The 19,709-nt window shown below is 45.5% G+C and overlaps 1 protein-coding gene and 1 long non-coding RNA gene across 2 annotated transcripts in view; one reads left to right on the forward strand and one right to left on the reverse strand.

Moving 5' to 3' along the window:
* LOC146810885 (uncharacterized) overlaps positions 1-333 on the reverse strand; it is a 154,137-nt gene extending 153,804 nt beyond the window's left edge. The window contains exon 1 of the long non-coding RNA XR_014966644.1: positions 102-333. This is a non-coding gene — a long non-coding RNA (uncharacterized LOC146810885). The remainder of the gene's footprint in view (positions 1-101) is intronic.
* Positions 1-19,709, forward strand: part of LOC146810884 (A disintegrin and metalloproteinase with thrombospondin motifs 2-like) — a 1,551,661-nt gene that overhangs the window by 573,030 nt on the left and 958,922 nt on the right. The gene's annotated exons all lie outside the window — the stretch shown is intronic.

Raw genomic sequence — 19,709 nt, forward strand, 5'->3', positions numbered from 1 at the left:
TTTGCAGTTCAGCATCCAGAACAGTTGGTTTTAAATTGCACTATTGCTTTGAATCATCCAGGAGTTTCCTCTTTTTTTGTTTTGTTCTTGGGGTAACTCACCCAGTTAGTGGGATGGGCAGGCTCACTGCACAGTCTGCTTTCGAGATGCAGCATTCCACATCTTGTGCTCCGAGACATCACACATCCGTTTCGAATCACCGGCTTGTAGCCACAGCAGGCTGCATGTATTCCAAATATCCTTTCTCCATTTGACAGGCGTGTTTCCAAGAGCACATTAGAGTGCAAGCGGCAGAGTTAACGAGAGTTAGCTCTGATTGCACTCCGCTCTCTCTGCCCCTCAGGATCCGCGGAAGTGATTAAAGCTGACAGCTCGAAGGATGCGCGCGCCTGTCAGGAAGCAGTCAGTCAGCGCTGCCCCTTCACAGAGCAAAGAAACAAACTGACACCGCCCTGCTGCCGGGTGATTCCCTTTGTCTTAGCAGGATTCACATTCAAAGGGAATGAGAAGTGAACCTGGTGCAGGGGTTGAAGGAAGTATTACTGCTGGCTGCGCTCCACACCTATTGTCTCTCACAGCGCTATGAACTTTATTTGCAATTACAAACCAGTAATTAAATGTATTGGAATTTACATCAGTGTGTTTTGGTGATGCATCTGACGTAAGATACAGCCTCGAAATAGACATCCCAAAGTCTTATCCTAATTATCTGCATAGTCTGCAACATTGCTATATTACACCACTTCATCAAGCCTGCGTCATTGTGTACTGATATAATTTTATTCCATGGACATCCGGGGAATCTGATTCACAAAGCGTAAGTCAGAAGTACACCTGGAACTTATTTCAATGATTGTATGACATACGTGGAGGCAAGTTATATCAACCTGCAGTGGCCAGGGCAGTCATATAGGGGCACGTGCATCCAGCTATGCTTTTGCGAGTCCTTAATTGCGATTTTTAAGGAATCTCAATTAAGGACTCGCAAAAGCCTATGCATGTAGGAATCGCTATGAAAATAGCGATTCCTAAACATTCCTCAATTGTTACTGGCAAATTGCGAGTCGCAATTAAGCAATGGCTTCCCATTCATTCCTATGGGCCTAGGCCCATAGGAATGAATGGGAAATTGCATGCGCACTTTGCAAGTACACAATAGGTACTCGCAAATTACGCATGCAATTTCAAGGGTGCAAGGGTGTCAATAGGACACCCTCTTGCACCCCTGAAATAGATCTGTGCACACATGTTGTGCGCACACATGTCCCAATGGCATGTGTGTGTGTAACCTACAACTTTGAAAAACGCACTTTAGTGCATTTTTCAAAGTTTCGCTATTTACCATCTGGTATAATTTCACGGTAAATAGCGGACCCAAATAATGAAATCGCTATTTTAAAAGGCATCTTGCATTGCATTTAAGGAATCGCAATTTGCAATTCCTTAAATGCAATCTCAATTTGCGATTTTTCCATTTGGGATGATGCATCCCAAATGCAAAGATACCGGTCGCAAAGGCTCAGATGCTGCGAATCTGTCCATTTGGGATGGGTATTTCCTTTGATGCATGTGCCCCATAGTATCCAGTACTTCACCTCCCACTACATTATCATGGTAAGTATATTATTAATATTCTAGCTTCACATTATGAATTTTTAACTTCAATTCATATACCTAACCTTAATTACTATTATATTTACTGGCACTCCTATTCTTACCTTACAAATAGGTGTATGAAAAACAGCCCCTTAAGATAATGGCAGCAACATAAACAGTCAAATTGGAGCCACCCTGGAATGGCTAGCACCAACCACGGGGACAGTGGAACATAGTTTACTTTGGGACAAAAACAGAAAAAACTGCTGGACAGCTCAGTTCTACCCTTCAGCTTGGGTGCACAGCCCTATGCACCACGTGTGCCACTTCAAGTTAAACCATCTGTCAATGGACTCACGTTTTTAAAAATGTCTTTACACACGTTCAACTCTCATACACAATTGTTTCAGCAGTCATGCACCAACCATACCCTTCTTCCAGTGCTCCGAATCGGGGTACTAAGACTACCCAACTGCAAAGCAACATCTCTTTGGGCTATCAGTCCGACAGCAATGTTCAATTTGTGCCTCAACTTAGGTTACCCAAAATACCCTATTGATCTGGGGAGCACTGGTATTCCACCCACTCCTCTGCACTTTAATCTACGGACGGCTTCAAACCCACCCCATCCCAAAAGGACCAGATGACATGCCCAAAGAGTGTGCAGAAAGGTCCACTCCTTTCTTTTTCATATGACACATGACAACTCTTCAACCAAGCTGCGGCTCATAGTGCGGAACTGATAAAATTAGTCCTTACTCTTGATTAAACACCAGCCTTGTTGAGTGGGGCCAGCTGCCACCCACTCTCAATGTTTGAAAAGACGCAGATCAAATTCCCACTGTCTCCATTTAAGTAAATTGCTCTGAATAGAACATATGACACTTTCAACCCAGGAAACCATACCCAAGACCACAGAGGAGGTTCCTTAAGAGTTCCTTCCTTACATCATACTATATTCATAGCCACCTCCCAGCATTTAGGTACTGTTCTTGTGAAGTGATGCAACTTCACAGTCTTTCCACTGCCATAAAGGAAATGGAAGTATGTTTTTTTATTCTCCACTGTGAATCTATCTTCTCTAATCAAAGGTTCCTCTGACGGGGGAATATGATCAGTTGTTTGCCACCACTTTGAGGGCTACATATTAACCTGAATACATAGTGTGCACTATTTTTGAGGAGCCTTCCATGTGTGCTTCAAAGGCACACTTTGGGAGACACTTCTGAATATATAAAAATAGGCTCTTCCTACTTATCAAAGACACTTTTCCCAGCCATATGTCACTGCAATGCATTTAATCTAATTACAGCTTAACCAGAACACAGTGGTGCTACTGGCAGACATATATCTTTCCTCCAAATGCAAAAAACCTGGAAACTGTCCATGGTAGGGACCCAGAGGCTATAGGGCCTCATGGGTGAGCTGGCCTCCAGTCCCAAAACGTTTAGCACAACTAAGCCACCCAAGATTGAATTTATGCCTGTGTATCAACTAATGCTCCACCTCATAACACTATACTTCTGAGCATACTTAAAAATATGACGGGATGTCCTCACACACCACCAGGTGTCCTACTTCATCATAGGACTCCCCACGCTCTACAAAAACCTTGTTTGATGAGGAGCAGGCCTACACCTGAAATCTGAGAGGCACTTCTAATAAGAACGGACCCATGAAATATAATGATTGAAAACCAATGTGATATGCCAAACTGACCTTTATATTTACATGGTATACCATTTGGTATTAAAAACCAACGTGGGGATTAGGGGAATTAGTACCCCATCACCGCACACACCATCAACATGTTTCTGCCTGATGGCTCATGTGAGTCTGTTGCATTTTTCAGGACGGAAACACGGGATACAAGCATGGCAACTGCAAATGTGCTTGCCACTAATCAATATAAGGCTGATCTTTGTCGACCCTTAATGATATTAGGCCCCTAGGTACCCCACTTTCGGGTAATCTGGGCCACATGGAGGAAGGGCTCAGGAACCCCTATAGTCACACTTTCATCAAGGTGCATTCCTTTCTGTGAACCTGCTGGTGTCTGCTCCTTCCTCCCGACGAACCTGTTCCTGTTTGACAGCAGGGGTTTCTTTCAGCCCAAAGGTACAACTTCGACACTGAGGAATCAACGCACCACGCTCTCGACATCGACAAATCATTGACACTGCATTGCCTTCAGGAACCGAAGCCTCGCACCCGCAACCGACACATCACCTCCTCTGCGCAATGCATCATCCCAGAGCAGGCAAGCTTCAATGACCTTGCACCGCCTTAAGGAACCGATGCATCACCTGTATCCGCGATGCCTCACCTCCTCGGCTCCATGCATTGACTTTGATTTCCGGCGCATCCAAGGTACTGTAAGGGGGGTCTGTGTGACTTCTGTATCCAGCACGTGCTCCATCGTAGTCGGGCTAAACTTTTGGATTTGTTTCAGTCAAGCACAACCAGATAGCCCCAGTTGGAGCTATTGACTTCTAAGCACTGCATTTTGATTTAAACTTTAAAAATTCAAATCTTGACTTGTGTATAGTGGATTTTTGACGTTTTGGTCTTTTTTTACTCAGATAAATATTGGCTATTTCTCTAAACTGGTGTGGAGTACTTTTGTGGTGTTTTCACTGTGTTACTGTGCCTTACACATGGCCTCTTTAGTTTAGCCTTACTGCTCTGTGCCAACCTACCAGAGGGTGAACACAGGTAAACTTTTAGTGTCTACTGCACTTATCCTGACTAGAGTGTGCATCCCTACTTTGACAAAGGGGTGCATGCCTCTGCCACCTAGAAACCTAATTTCAGACAATAGGGATACTATACTGGGTTGAGCAAAGACATGATTCACAATGGTTCAAGCCAATGGCTGAAAGACGCTGGTTAAAGAAAGCCAATAGTTGATAGTGGTGGACCCAAAGTCCACTCTGTGTTTCTTGTTAGCTATTCTGCAAAAACTCAAATCTGATAAAATGCTTTTCTTATGAAAGGAGTTCTGACGTAAGAGGCTTATGCACCCACTTTCAGTGCAAGCACCTAAACATCTATCAAACCAAAGGCGAAGTCCTAAACACCTAACACACATTTGTGGTGTGAGTGTAGAATTCTGAGGCGTGTGGGAAACAGCCAAATTCTCTTTGGCATTTTACAGTTTTTCGTTTTTACATTGAGATATCGTTGGGCCGGGCCCTTTTTGCAGTATTATCGCCAACTTTTTGCCACTTGCCTCCTATTTTTCTGACCTGTTTTTGTTGGTTTTAGAGCTCTGGACACTTTACCACTGCTAGTCAGTACTAAAGTGCATATGCTCTCTGTGTAAATTGTGATTCTGATTGGTTATCCATGATTGTCATATTTGCTTTACTTGTAAGTCCCTAGTAAAGTGCACTGTGTGTGTCCAGGGCCTGTAAGTCACATGCTACTGGTGGACCTGCAGCACTGATGGTGCCACCCACCAGAGTAGCCTTTGAAATGTGTCTCAGACCTGCCACTGCAGTGTCTGCGTGGGCAGTTTTTAACTGCCATGTCAACCTGGCAAGTGCACCCACTTGCCAGGCATAACCCTTTCCTTTTACTACATGTAAGACACCCTTAAGGTGGGCCCAAGGTACCGCCATGGGCAAGGTGCAGTGTATGTTAAAGATAGGACATGTACTGGTGTGTTTTGCATGTTCTGATAGTGAAATACTGCCAAATTCGTTTTTCACTAATGAAAGGCTATCTCTCCCATAGGTTATCATTGGAGCTGCCTTGTAATATCTTACAAGTATAACTTTTAATTCGAAAGTGATAGAGATTTGGAGTTTGGGTTCCCTGATTCAGAATTTAAACATACATCTTTTATTGAAGGTGGTTTTTAAATTGTGTGTTTGAAAATTCCACTTTTAAGAAAGTAAGCAAAAGGACTGTTCCCATGAGGCACAGGGTTTGTAAATAGCTGTGTCTGAACTGTGGTGGTGAGGTGAGCTAAAGAATGATGATGGATTCAACCCAGATCTGTGACTGGGGGTGAGTGTCTGAAACGTTTCAGCGCTCTGTCCATCATCTCCTTGTGTTTGCTTTGTTCGCCCTAAGTTGGCAGGGTATGCCCAGACATGGGTCCCTTGCTCACTTTGTCACTGGATTTAAGCTAGCCTGGCTGATGAGGGCTCTAAGCCCCAAACCAGTCTCAGGATGCTTGTTTCCGGTCCAGGGAAGACATGGCTTGGCAGCTCGGGCTGGACTGTTTCCATGAGGCACAGGGTCAAGATTTATTTGCATATAGCTGTGTCTGAACTGGGCGGTGAATTGAGCTAAAGAACGATGATGGATTCAACCAAGATCTGTGACTGAGAGTGGGTGTCTGAAAAGTTTCAGCGCTCCGTCCATCATCTCCTTGTGTTTACTTTTAGAAAGTAGGCATTTCCTTGTTAAACCATTAGGTGCCTTTTCCTACCTGTGGAATCAACGTCTGGTTTAGACTGACAGGGGCTGTTTCTGCATTCACTCTAGACAGTCAAAAAAAGGGAGCTGAGGTGTGCCTTGCATATCCTGATGGGTGTTCCTGAGTTAGAGTGGTGGGAGAAGCTGTCACTGACACCTGATAGGCTGTGGCTGCCTTTCACAATGCTGTCTCAACCTCCTGTAGTGTGCCTGGTCAGGGCATGACAGAACTGTTTCTAATGAGCAAGACAGACTTTCTATGAGGTGTGCTGACTTCAAAGGCTAAAAGTAGTATAAGTATTTCAGCTCTCGCCCCAGAACTTTAGAACCCTTCTGGATCAAGAGGAACCTCTGCCAAGGACAATAGCTGATGAGCTGTGAGGAGGAGTACTGCCCCTTTGCTGTGTGTTGCTTTGCCGGGTTGGCCTGCAGTTGCTCTTCTGCTTTGGAGAGGAAAAAGACCGGAGTCTCTTGGCATCCTGCTTGAAAAGATTCCCTAAGGGCTTGTTGTAGAGCGTGTCTCCTGTTAAGAAGTCTCAGGGACACCAAGATTTCACCCACAGCATCCTTGAACTCCCCTGCTGGAAGTTCTGACCCGTCTTGTTATACCAATTCCAGTCCTTGGCCCTTGGAGGTTGTTTTGCTGATCCTGTTGGTGAAAACCCACGCATCGCCCTTCCAACACTGTTTTTCGTGCTGCAAAGTGCTGTGTGGCCAAAAAATACTTTCATCACTGAGGTGTGCCTGAAAAGACCAACGCAGTACCTGTTCGCAGCCCGAGAAACCGCAGAGTCTCGAGCACCGAGTCTCTGAAGTCCGGGACCTCCGCTACAACTCTGACGCAGGCCCTGCTGTGCGCCTGGAAGAATTGACGCGTCACCTGTCTACGGCTGTAAAAATCGACTCAGTGCCTGGATAGCCGCTGCATCGACTCACAGCGCCTGGATTTTCCATGCATCGATCTTTGAACACCAAGTTTGACACCCCACAGACCAAGCCATGCGGAATTCGGCGCATCACTTGCCCTTACAGTCCGGAGCCAACTCAACCTTTCTCCTGTGTGCAGTAGAATCGACGCATCAACTCCCCAAGGACTCAGAGATCAATGCATCCCTGTGTTTTCTCGTGCCTCGCTCATCTGCAGTTGCTTTGTTTGGTGAATGTCGACGCATCCTAAGGTACTTTGTGAAAAACACACTTATCCATATTTTTCTATGGACAGAAATTCTGAAACCTTTCAAAAGTGATATTTTGAGTTTTGTATGTTGTATATCTGGACTAGAAGGAAGGGTTCCTACCTGGACAGGGTACAAACCTCAGCCAACAAGAGACCCTCGTTTCCAAGACATATATAGGTAAAGGTAAGCAGCCTCACAAGACATACTTAAACAACAATGAATACACAAACACACACAAAGTAATCTCTGTGAATGTGGTGATCCCAATACGATAATGCCGCGATACAATATTACACGTTAATTACTTTCCGCAGTTTACAAAATTGCACCCTGACTGCAATGCCCAGTTAGTATAACTTGCCTAAATGGAGCACCCTCACCTGAGTCTCAGCATAAAGGAGTGATCATGCTCTTTGGATTGGAAGACCCCAGAATGGTCCTCATTACTAAAGCAAGTGCCTTCAGATTATGCTCCTTGTGGGCATTGGAATCCAGTCGCTCCCTCTTACAGGCCCATTAGAACAGGCCTGTCAGTCAATGATTCAGCTGTCCCATAAGGGCCATCCCAAAGGCCTCCAACAAATGTTCAAAAAACGTGAATTAAAATAAAAACAATTAAGAAACAGAGATTTATTAACATATTGGCAGCTTTAAAGGAGCAAGGAGGAACGGCACCAATCAAATGTCTAAAATAAGGAAAACGGAAAAACAGAGATGCAAATAAATAGTATATCGTTGTCAATCTTCTGCACTGGAGATCAATGGACAACACATTCTAATTTTAGCAGCCATTCAGAGTGTACATTTGGACTTAGAACTGCACAGGTCAACAGATTTGCGCAAATCATTTTTTTTTCTTGCCACCGTTACTCTACCAGTGGGAAGGAACTGCATAACCTCCACAACCATGTACTTATTACATGTGATTAAAAATAAATGCACAGCAACATTTGTACACGAGGTTCATTCTTTTAGATTTCGATGGTGTTTTTTAATATTTCGAATTCCCTCTTTAATGGCCTTGCTCTGATGTGGCATACATATATAGGTCCTGGATTCGGAACAGCTCCAGAAAGAGCCCAGAAGCAGTAGATGTCTCAAGTTGACCCATGGGGACTGCTGATGTCCTTTTTGTAGCCATGGGTTCATGTGGTAGATACATGCAGGTGTTGCATTGAGGAGCACATCTTCCCTGATAGTGTGGAAGAGCTTGACTTCGGTTATAGGCCTTCACTCTCCCCACAGCTCCTGCTCTTTGTCGCTGCCTGCGGACCCACTGCCCTGGGTGTTGGAGGCTGCTGCCTCTGAGGTCTTGCGAATTTGCTTTAAGTGTGTTTACTTGCTAAATTGCTAAATTGTGTTCTGTTTTTTTATCACCGGCTTCTGTCTTCATTTTACTGTAATTTTACAGATTTCCCTCCTCATCTGTGCCAGCCCCCTCGCACTTTCCCCCGTTCCCGCCACTGCTGCCTCGGCCCCTCCCCTCTACCTGCGCCCGTTTTCCCGCCTCCCAGCTGAGCCTCCCTCCCCTATTTAAATGCAGACCGCTGGCGCGCTGAAGGCGTGCTTAAGGCAAACCCGTCTGCGCCCTTCCGCGACCCGACTGTGACAAGCGCCAGGAATCCTGCCTCTCCTAGGCCCCACCGCTGCGACTCTACCACCCTCAACGCACTCAACCCCAGAAGACGCTCCGGCTGCATAAGCACCGCTCCAAACACCACCCAGGGACAGTTCTCGTGCAGGGCCTGCCACAGATCCTTCACAATCAACGATTCACCACCACCGAAGGCACGCCCGACGCACGCACCACCAACACCTTGACGTGCATCCTCATCAACGTGCGCTCCCTCCACCGACACGCCGTAGAGATCTGGGACCTGATGGACACAATCTCGCCCAATGTCGCCTTCTTCACTGAAACCTGTACCAACGCCACCTCCGGCCCCGATATCGCGACTGCCATCCCCAATGGCTACAAGATCCAGAGGAAGGACCGCACCCACAGCCCAGGAGGAGGACTCGCCATCGCTCACAAGATCCCCCTCCGTCTCTCCACATCAAGCATGAGCGACCCCCACTCCAACACAGAACACCTCAACTTCCAGATCCATACCAGCCCCAAGACCATGCTACGGGGTACCCTCATCTACAGACCGCACCCAGTCCGCAACCACCATATCTGAGCTCGTCACGCCCCACGCAATCACCTCCACGGACTACATTCTACTCGGGGACCTGGACTTCCACCTCGACAACCGCAACGACCCCGACACCACCGCTCTCCTTGACAACCTCGCCAACCTCGGACTGAAGCAGCTGGTCAACACACCCACGCACAGAGCTGGACACACTCTTGAAACAAACATCCGGTTCAGCCAAACCCCCCTGGACTGACCACCACTGCATCCATTTGACCTTCAACACCAACACCGCACCCAAGCCACCGCCGCGACCGCCACAAAGAAACTGGAGCAAGGTCTCAGAAGAACTCCTTATCACCACCCTCCTCCAAGACCCCCCCAAGCACCGCGACTGATGCCAACTCCGCAGCTACAGAACTTCACCGCTGGATCTCCCTCTGTGCCAACAAACTCGCACCCCTCCGACACCCCACCAAACAACGCCCGCTAAAAGCCGCCTGGTTCACCACTGAGCTACAGGAAGCCAGACGCTCCTGCAGATGCCCTAGAGAAATCCTGGCAAAGCCAGAAAATGACGGAAGCGCATAAAATCCACAGAAACGCCCTGAAGGAATATCACCAGCGCATAAGGGACACCAAACGGACCTTCATTAGAGACAAAGACCAGACCAAAGCGACCAACGCCAAGGAACTGTTCAACCTCATACAACAGTTCACAAAACCCTGCAGCGAAGCCACGGACATCACACCTTCCCAGCAACTCTGCAACAAGATCAGCTCATACTTCCACCTGAAGATCAAGGCCCTCTACGACAACTTCTACGAACCCACGCCTGACAACACCTCCCCCCCAAACCCTGCCGATAGGCTAACCATCATGACCTGGAATGCCACCACCGTCGAACACACCACAACTACCATGCAGAAGACCCACTCTGGAGCCCCTACGGACCCCTTCCCTCCACACATATTCCGCAGGGCCGCCGCCATCGCACCCGATCTAGGATGGACCATCAACGCCTCCCTCATGTCCAGCATCTTCCCTGACGACTGAAAATGGGCAGAGGTAAAACCACTCCTTAAGAAACCCACGGCCAACCCAACGGACCTCAAAAACTACCGGCCCATCTCTCTTGTCTCTTTCGCGGCGAAAGTCACTGAGCGACTAGTGAACGCCCAGCTGACCACCTTCATTGAAGAGAACTCCATCCTAGACGCCTCCCAGTCTGGTTTCTGCAGCAACCACAGCACCAAGACCCCTCTCCTCGCCGTCACAGACGACATCCGCCTGCTACTCGACCATGGACACACTGCGGCCCTCATCCTCCTAGACCTCTCTGAAGCCTTCAAAACTGTTTCACATCGCAACCTTACAGCCAGACTTCACAACGCAGGGATACAAGGAACCGCCCTCGACTGGATCCGATCCTTTCTCTCCGGCAGAACCCAGAGGATCAGACTTCCTCCCTTCCACTTCAAACCCACCAATGTCAACTGTGGAGTACCCCAAGGCTCGTCTCTCAGCCCCACGTTTTTCAACGTCTACATGGCCCCCCTTGCCGCCATCGTCAGACAGCATGGGCTCAGCATTGTATCCTACGCCGAAGACACCCTGCTCATCCTCTCACTCATGAAGAGTCCTGAAGACACCAGACTCTGCTTCCAGGAAGGAATGAAGAACATGGCAGCCTGGATGAAAGACAGCTGCTTGAAGCTCAACTCAGAGAAGACCGAGGTCCTCATTCTCGTATACTGCAACTCCGCCTGGGACAACACTTGGTGGCCCTCCGCCCTCGGAAATCCACTCACTCCTACTGACCACGCACGCAACCTCGGCATCATCCGCGACTCCTCCCTCTCCATGAACCGACAGATCAACGCCGTCGCCTCCACCGGCTTCAACTGTCAATGCACCCTCCGCAAAACCTTCAAGTAGATCCCCCCCCCGACTGCAGAAAGACCGTCACCCACGCACTCATAACCAGCAGACTGGACTACAGCAACGCCTTCTACGTTGGAATCAACAAAACCCTGCTACGTAGACTCCAGACCATCCAGAACGCCGTTGTCAGACTCATCCTCGGAATGCCGCATCAGGAACACATGACCCAACACCTGCGAGACCTCCACTGGCTCCCCGTTGAGAAAAGGGTCACGTTCAAACTCCTCACCCACGCCTACAAATCTCTCGACAACATCGGACCCAAATACCTCAACGAGCGAGTATCTTTCCATGTACCCAAGAGAAGCCTCCGCTCCGCAGAACTCGCCCAGGCAGATGTCCCCCGTATCCGCAGAAACAGAACGGGTGGGAGAGCTTTCTCCTACATAGCAGCCAAGGCCTGGTACGAGCTCCCTGTGAACATCAGACAATTGCCAATCTTGCACACCTTCAGGAAGGACTTCAAGACATGGCTCTTCGACTGATCCGGAGCTGCCCCTCCCCCAGCACCTTGAGACCGTCACGGGTGAGTAGCGCGCTTTATGAAACTCCTGATTGATTGATTGATTGTCTGATGGATTGATCTTATGTATATTTCATACTAGAGGAGTGGCGCAGTGTTGGATCCACCTAGGGCCATATTGCATATGAAGATCACTCTTGGTACCTACTATAACCAGCAGTACATGTGGCAGCATCCTGCATACTAAGAAACCCTCTATTGAAAAGCAAAATGAGGTTGCAGATTCTAATGTTATTCCTTTGTGCAGAATGTGTTCATCAGGATGCAGGGCACAGCTTCTAGGCCATCAGAAGGTGGTACCCTTGGTGTGGGGCTCTGCTTCTGAAGGTGTTTCTGGAGTGTGGGGGACAGCGCTAGATGGTGGTCACCCAGGAACAGAGTGCCGCACAGGTACTTGGCATTGCAGGTGAAGGCCTGGACATGGAAGCAGTGCGCATCACACGGTGGTCGTCCTAGGACCACGGGTCAGTCAGCCCATGGTGTCTTTGCTAAGGCAGAGGGCGTGGCAGTAAAACATCTTCACCTAAGAACGGAGCACAGGAGACGATGCTCACACTGAGCAACTAAGGGTATTCGTCCAGGAGGATAGTAAACCAGAGAAAGTGATTTGCTCAGAAGGTGGGAGATGCCCAGCCGCAGGATCTCATATTGTTCCTACATTCATGAGGCCGATGTATAAATGCTTGAAAGGATCTAAAACGTGTTCCCCGTCCCTATGATTTTGACATGTTTCCCATTGTGCTCCCAGCCATAGCAATATGGGCCTAGTCAGGGCAACAAGCAGTAGGTGGACCCCAGCAGTCCCCATCTGCTCCATGGCGAGAGAATGAATATTTCCCAATCTGGTTTTGGGGCTGTGTTGTTACAGTTTGAGTTGTACTCACATGACGTGCAGTTACTCACACTATTCGTTTGCCCACCCTCTCTTCACCGGTGGTGATGTTACTCACTCATTCGCGTACACTGTCTTCGCAGGGGCTGATGTTGCTCACACTACATGTTTGCATACACTGTCCTCATGTCCGCCTGCACTCTTCTCAGGTAGTGCTGGTGTTCACCCTGCTTGCGCGCATGCCCTCTCCCCACGGATAGTTGGATGCACGGTGAGGTTGTGCTGAAGGAGAGAGAGGCCATGGGACTCAATGGAAACGGGGAGACAGACCCTGATACTGTGCTCGTCCATCCGCCAACTAGATAAGAGGACCATGTATGAGAGCTCGAGAAGCCTTGAATTCAAGGGAAACGCTGCACCTTCAACTGCTGGGAAACGGACCAGGGGAGTGGGTGAACTAAAATGTTACAGAAGCAGTGCTCCATGTGAGAGTGCTGTGCAGGGGGTATAATTCCATTTCCACCGCACACTCACAGCATGTCTGCTGAAAGCAGCTACTGCAAGACATGCAGCAGAGCATGACCGTGCTGTGCAGCAAAGGAGACCCAGGTGTGGGTAATGCACAGCCCTGTCAACGAGGAGCCACATAGGAAGCATCCAGCTCCCTCCTATGTGTAGCATTTTGATATATATATCAATCGTTGTGGTTCACATAGCAACTAGATCGGTTCATCTATGGGAAATGTTGGATGTGAATGCACAACCCTGATGTATATATAATAACGTGTTGGGGTAGCACTATGCTGTTTAGTGCAACCTAAATTATTGGTACGTAGGCCAAGCACAGTAGCGTGAGACAGCAAATAATGTAAGATAGCTGTTTTTAAGCACAGCATCGCAGTCATATACTGGTAATATACTGATTTATTTCATCAAAAAACTCCTATATCTAGCCAGTGTGTTGGAGTGTTTAAAATAAACACTGGTGTGCACTTATTACACAGTGATGTGCTTGTGCTACATATTGGTTTGTAAGCATACTCTGTGTGTGCCCTAATAGTGCACTGGTCCATATGCACATTATTGTGGTTTACGACTTTACGTGCATACACAACGGTTGTGCATCCGGCACATGTTTAATGTATTTGTTAGATGCACAGCGGATTGGTTTGACCTACTAATGGACAACGGACTTCATGCATGCATATCATATTGCTTTGCGTGTGTAGTACACAGGTGAACATATTTAATGTAGTAGTAGACATACATAATTTACATTGAACTCTGTGCATTTTGCATTGGTTTGCTGTGACTAATTTAAGGTTTGACTCATCGGCTGCAGAACCAATGCCAGGGTCTCTTCTCCTCGGAGAAGCCGTTTCTTGTGACGCACCTGAGTTAGCCTGAGGGGGAAGACCTTTAAAAGGCACTTCTAATATTGTATTACATTTACTGATCGGGCAATGTACACCCTGCACGTCTAGACGTAATTAGAAAAACAACACACGCGAGTAACCACTCCGGGAACTCTGTAACTCTGATACCTTTCTAGGAGGCGTTCTGAAACCCCCTTTTACTGCCACTGACTTGGGCATGTACAACAAATGTCGGAGGACGTCTGAGATTACATTTCCGAATACTATGTGTGAAAGAGTTCTCTGTAATTGCAATTACACTCCCTGCTGAATTAGAAGCAAAATGTAGCTGTACCTGGGCCACCGAAGGGGCTACCTCACGGCCCAATACTACCCTCTGATCCACTGGTTGCCAGACAACAATTGCACCAGGCCCAGGGTCGCTCGTGACGTGTAAGCCGCTGGGCAGGATCTTTCCGGGGAGGCCACGTGACCTTAACCAGCCAGCCACACGTTTATTACAACAAAAAACACACTTCAAAATAGACACTATTAAAAAATGTGACAGACATCAAATGTAAATCGCTTGGCAAACACAAAAATTAGCTACAATGTTTAAAAAAAAATCTGCATATACATAACAAATGAAAAGAAATGAGTATAACAAATAATTCCAAACTACGTTTACTCAATATGAATTTAATCACAAACCATATGTTTCAGTTGCTATAGAGACTATTAAAGTCAGACATTTTTAGAAAATGTGGCCTATCTTCAAGCAGCGTTAAGGACCTGGATATTCGCCCTTGCAATGAGGCGGCCGAATGCTGCTCAAAAGTGGAATCCAGCCTTTGTCCGCCCGTTTTAAAATATCTAAGAGCAGCCATTTCAGTCCTGCAGGCGGCCCCGGAAGTACCGGGATTGTTGGAGCCTTGCATACTCTTCTTGCAGGTCCGATTCCCCGTGATTCAGAGGGCACGGGGAATGACTACAACTTTTCTTCTGAAACACCAGTCCCATAGCACTTTTAGCACTTTACTTGGCACCATGAGTTTTTTTTTAATTATTGAGCAGTGTAAGATCATTTACAATTTTAAATGTATTGTTCAAAAATCAAGGAAAAAACTTATTACGTTTATGGCTAACACTTGAGAATCAAACGATTAAAACGCTGTGCAGGACCAAACGATACACAGTTAAAGTGCAAGGTGCGAATAAAGTGCATTATGACAAGTGAACACAGAGAACTAGTACATCTCTAATACTAACAAATAAATTGCAAAAGAGCTAATTAGTGAAAATACCTGCAAAGATAAAGTGCAACATGCTGGATAAAGGGCATTAAGGTACTGAAGCATAACCCTCGTATGACCAATACATAGAATTGCCTATTGACATTGATACACACTTGCTTTCTACAATCAGATAATCATTTACACTACATTCTAATCAAAAGGCTTCTAAATTGCAAACATTGTTTAAACTCTTGTTTCTCAGAGCATATAGATATTCAAACAGTCTAAGCCAAGGCACTTTGGTACACAAACATTCAATGGTGGGTAAATCTTTTGACCTCCAACGCTGTAAAGCCGGGGAAAAAGCAACAAAAATAAAATTGAACACATTTGGGGAGCATATTTGGGCTTCTCGAATATTCAAACAACACCAATGTTGCTTCTGGTTGGATATTAGCCACAAGTATCTTACTTAAACATTGGAAAATATGAATCTAAAAATCATGCAATCCCACACAAGTGAAGAATAAATGTAACCACCCCACCAATATATTCAAAGAACACCTAGAGCATCAATCTGACACAGTGGGATATATCCTGTGGAGGGTACTGGGTGCATAAGCTAACCATCTTGAAAGGAACTCCATTCTTTTGAAATTGGCTGCCCGCAAAGCTGGATGCCCCATAGGTGAAAGGATCTGTCATTCTCCTAGCACTATTCTACAATTAGTGTATTTTAGATTTCTATCTAAAGAATTAGGAATTCATTAATGGATTCGAATTTTGACATAAAACCCTATAGCTGTTCTCCACCCCCAGCAGTTTGTTCTTAACCAGCAGTTTCATAATTTAATGAGAACATTCACTCATCATTTCGGAGTTGGCTCTGAAGAAGCTACTTATCTGTGCATAGCTGAAGAAGAAAGAAGAGTTTGCTTGACCAGTCTGCGGGCTTATCCCAGCCTAAGTGTTTCATCCTTGATTAGAGATAAAATCTCCTTCTTCGTCTCAGACCTTTAGAATATTGTTTGAAATATCCAACTACAAATGGTATGCACTGAATTAATGTGATCTACATTGTATCTTGTGATTTTAGGAAGCTTTGCTGATTTTAGAAAAGTTGGCAAATCTATTCCTAATTCCTGCATCATCGTTATCAGAACAAACGATCATATAATTCTGCTTTTGAAGGACTGGCTTATAATTCCAAATAAACTTCCTTAATAGGGAATTTATTTCTTGAAGTGCACCTCACTAACCTTAATTTGAACAATAATAAACAAAACTACAAAAAAGGCAACATAAAAATGTTATTACAGGGAACACTGTCTATTAGAGATAGTGGTAAAGAAGACCATCCACTCAATAGATCATGAACCTTTTTAGGCCTTGCCATATAATTTAGATGACAAAGATCTGAAAAGTATGATGTGCCGCAAGTTCCTAAATAGGGAGCTGGGAAACAAACTGCTGTCTTAACAGGACATGGAGATCATTGACTTCAGCCTCAAACACTAAGATCTCTGATTTTGAATAGTTAATCCTGCCACCCCACAGTAGAAAACTCTTGTATTTTATTTAAGGTCCCTCGAATATTATTTTTCTATGCTTTCAAATACAAAATCATATTGTCTGTGAACAGCTTTAATTTAGATATCCCCTGTAATAGCGGAACATTGTTCAATTTAAATGCCACTGGCTGGCTCGACAAAGGTGGTACCTAGAGGTGCATCTATTGAAAGGCTAACTGTTTTGTCTTACATTATCTTCCTTTATTCATGTATGTGTGTATATGTGATTTTAAGGATTTTTTACTCACATTGTAGGATTAGAACAATATGTATTTTTCTAAACTTTTGTGGCATTCAATTTAGTCATTTCTGTAAGCATGTGATAGAGTATACAATTGAGGAATGGTTGAATGACTGTGGGGTGTTGATGATGTTGTTATCTTTTGATATTCACTTAGAGGGGCATTTAGTAGTTTGGTCTATACAACCCTGTCCCTTGGTCTGAGTGAGGGGTTACTCTCCATTTTTGTTTGGATCAATAAAATAGGTAAACAGTATAGGTTATTGTTAACAAGACTATTTTCTTGGAGTTAACAATTCTTGCAACTGCATCATTCTAGAGATTTCAAACCATTTTTAGATATCATATTAGCTGGGGAAGTCGAATTTTTCAAGGATAGAAAATAGGGTCACCCAATTGACTAAATGAATGCCTCTTCAGCGTCTCTTATTATAATTGCCACCATCACTTCGTTAGTTGAAAATAAATTGATTGCCTGGACCATATAGCATGTATTAGCAACAATGGCTGTAGATGGAAAAAACCCATTCTGTTCCTTGGGGATAACTTTTTGGGTAATGGGCTTAATTCGTGCTGCTAATAGTTTTGTGAAAAGTTTGAAATACGAATTTAGCAGAAAAAGGAAGGTGATATTTGAGTTCCCTGCATTATTTGTTTTAATAATTCTGTTAAAAAAGCTGCTAATTCCGAAGAGATTTCCTTGTATACCTCTATCAGAATACCAACACTCCAACATGATTTTGCATTAGTCATTAATCTAGGTGACATCGCTACCTCGAGAGCAGTCCCTCCGCTATACAACTTCGTTTCTTAGACTCTGCAAGAAGGATAAGTCAACAGAGGTAAGAAATTGCTCCACATTAGCTCCAGAGACCTGATCTGACATATGATATAATTCTTTATCATGATGAGGAAGCATTGTATTGATATCTTCACTATAAGCTGCTTTTTTATTTGGTTTGTAGTTAATGATCATATGTATTAAGTTTTTATTTTTTCTTATCTTAGAGCATCATCCAAGAATTTTCCAATCCGCGGACTTTCCTCATATGTCTTCTGCTGGATGGTCTTCTCATTACATATTTCTTCTGCCATAAAACAATCTCTAAAGCTCTGGCGAACTTTGGACAGCATTATATCATCTTTAATTGTACCTGCCCATTAAATTGTTTAGCTGCTACAGCCACAGTCTTTTGTAACTCCTGTATTATTCTTGTACGCTCTATAAATAGTTTCGACTTATAAGCAATCACCAATCCCCTAAAAGTTGCCTTAAAGTCTTGCCAGACTGTAAAGATTTGAGCCAAATTACTATTAATTTGAAAAAAATTCCTTAATATCCTAAGAGGTGCCAGGCAGGCCCCTCATGAGTGGTTGCAAGGCTCCAGAGGGGCCCCTCACTGCACTTATTGGTCAACAAGCATACCAGCATACTAGCCACAAAGGAGGTGCTGCAGCAGTAGCGAGGACAGTATCTAGCATTAAAAGCTGGGGAAACAAGGTTGCCGCAAAGGCGCAAAATGTTCCTCTCCTTCATCCACTGTGGGTTTTCGAGAGGCGGACATTAAACGTTTCCCTTCACCCAATCAACACGGAACAGGGTTAGAGAACAGCTGCTGTTTGGCATCATGAATATGCAGTGGCAATGCAGCAGACACCACACCGCCTGGGTCACCCACCTCGCCGGTCCATTCAGCCATGTTAATCAAGGATTAATCTATCCCTCCAAGTGAGGATTAGCAAGAAAAGCAGATGGTGGGCTGTCTCTTGGTTGGCTGTGACATCCATAACTCCTAGGAAAAGTGAGTGATCAAGTGATCTGAGAGGATCTAGAGCCAACAAGTGAGTGAGTCTCTGAACACAAGGAGTTGGGGTGGGAAGACACTGTATCCAGGTTCTTTGATTTTCTTAGCTTAGGACCTATGTGTGCTCTAATCCTGTGGACTAGAGCGTATTGAGTGGAATTGAACAAATGAGGCCCCAGCACTTACGGGGGTCCCTTTGCAACTGTACGGCATCTTTTGCGACAGCTTCTCAGAAGGGGAGAAAGCATGGTATACAAGGGCAACTTCTGCCAGAAAAATCAGAAAAGCACCCTAGCATGAAAGCAACAGCACAGAAGGTGTCCTTATTAAGGCCCAACTTGAATGTGGAACAGGATTGAGGTGGTAGCCCATTCAGCGCAGAGTCTGAGTACACCCCAAAGATTTATCATTGCATGATCAGGACTCTGAGTGTCTGTTGCCTGTCCCTGGCAAAATAAATGTGTATAAGGTGATGGAATATGTGGAGAACCCATCAAGCCAGGTAGAAGGGCATGTAAATACCAAGGCAAGACCAAAAGACTAGCCTTCTTTTGCACAATCATACAAGGCTGGGAGCAACAAGACAGGCTCTGAGGGTTTCAATACAACGTTTGTACAAGCAGAAGTCGGAAGTGATGGCAATGGAAATGTGATTACTCCAACCACTCCTGCTATTCAGAGGACTACTGTCAGAAATTGGTTTTCTGGTTGACAGAGCTATGCACCCTGTCCAAGCAGGAACCACAACCCTAGTTTGGGTAAGCTAGATGCACACTAAAAGATGACCTGGGCTCACCATCTGGTAGCTTGGCACAAAGCAGTCAGGCTTACCTAAAGAGGCAATGTGTAAAGTATTTGTGCA

This window comes from Triturus cristatus, chromosome 7 (assembly GCF_964204655.1).
Source record: "Triturus cristatus chromosome 7, aTriCri1.1, whole genome shotgun sequence".
In the NCBI taxonomy this organism is placed as follows: Eukaryota; Metazoa; Chordata; class Amphibia; order Caudata; family Salamandridae; genus Triturus; species Triturus cristatus.